General features: G+C 45.0%; 1 non-coding gene across 1 annotated transcript; it reads right to left on the reverse strand.

Moving 5' to 3' along the window:
* Positions 1 to 584: 584 nt before the first annotated feature.
* On the reverse strand, positions 585 to 687 carry LOC128108074 (U6 spliceosomal RNA). The gene has a single exon (XR_008217291.1). It is a non-coding gene; the product is annotated as a U6 spliceosomal RNA (small nuclear RNA).
* Positions 688 to 1337: the final 650 nt, after the last annotated feature.

A 1337-nucleotide genomic window follows, 5' to 3' on the forward strand; every position in this document is an offset into this window, starting at 1 on the left:
AAGTACAGGGACAGATGTTTCAAGAATGTCTCATAGCCTCATGAAGAGACCTCTGGCTTCTTTTACGTGTTACAACCTCCAAGGCATAAGGAACACCTTCAAGTAGATAAGGATATCTCCCTCAAAGTGGGAGGGGGTGGGAATAGTATGTTCTGGGGAAGCTTAGAAGCAACATTCCTGAGAGAAGGCATAAATAATTCATAAGAAAATTTCCATCAATCTAATATGCCCAGATTGTACAAATATTAAAAGTGCCCCAAGTATGCAACAGATGGAGATGAAAGCCAAAGGTGACATGGCAGCTATCATGTGGCTCAGTTTCGCTGGATCTTTGTCAAGCAGCTGTGCTGGCTTTATGACTTCTGCCATTCCATTCAGATATGGCTGTGCCAACTGCTGACTGCCTCAGCTTTTTTGGATAATTGGTTTATTTACAATGAGGCAAGTTAATGGTAATTACCTCAGAAGGGTGGAGTCTATCCAGGCCCAGGCCATGAGCCTTCTGTGGTATGACGTGAGTGAAGAAAGGTGTTTGTGGTTGACCCTCTTTTTTTTCCTATTGTGAAATGAAAGTTGTATATATTAAAAACACGGAATGCTTCATGAATCTGCATGTCATCTTGTTTGGGAGCCATAAGCTTGCCTGTATTGTTCCAGTTTTAGTGTATGTGCTGCTGAAGCAAGCACTGGAGTTGACTTTCAATAGAAAATAGCCTATTGTCTGAGACACGTCTCCAGAATGCTTCCCAACTGTCCTAGTTGCACACCTCTTGAATGCCATGCATTCCCACAAGTGGGTGTGTCACACACACCTGCAGAGGCCCTGCACACCTGCTGCTTCTCCTCCCTGCCCTTCTCTTTGGAGGGAAGACTGTTCATCACCATAAAAGAATAGAAACACGTCACTGCTCTGTCCTCGTACTGTCTCCTCCTGGTGTCTGCAGCTGCTAGTTCTGTTGCAGATGCCATCCCGACCTCCCAAGCTCTACTCAGAGATGCCATTAAATTTGTGTCACCAACCCTGGCTGAAATTCTGACAGAGCTGGCATCAACTGTGATTATAGCTTCCAAGACAAGATGAAGTCATGATAGATTTCTTCAGTTCTGCAGGAGGAGAGCTTATAGAAACATTACGACTTAGGGTGATGTGGTCATGTCACAACACAATCAGGCTCAACACCCTGTTTTCATAAGGCAAATGGGAGTGTGTGTGTGTGTGTGTGTGTGTGTGTGTGTGTGTGTGTGTGCCAGCATTGAACCTAGTGCCTCAAGCATGCTAGGCAAGGGTCTGATCACTACGCTGCACCTCCAGCCTGGAAAATAGGATTTTAGCATTT

This window comes from Peromyscus californicus, unplaced genomic scaffold (genome assembly GCF_007827085.1).
Source record: "Peromyscus californicus insignis strain IS unplaced genomic scaffold, ASM782708v3 Scaffold_12__1_contigs__length_115047231, whole genome shotgun sequence".
In the NCBI taxonomy this organism is placed as follows: domain Eukaryota; kingdom Metazoa; phylum Chordata; class Mammalia; order Rodentia; family Cricetidae; genus Peromyscus; species Peromyscus californicus.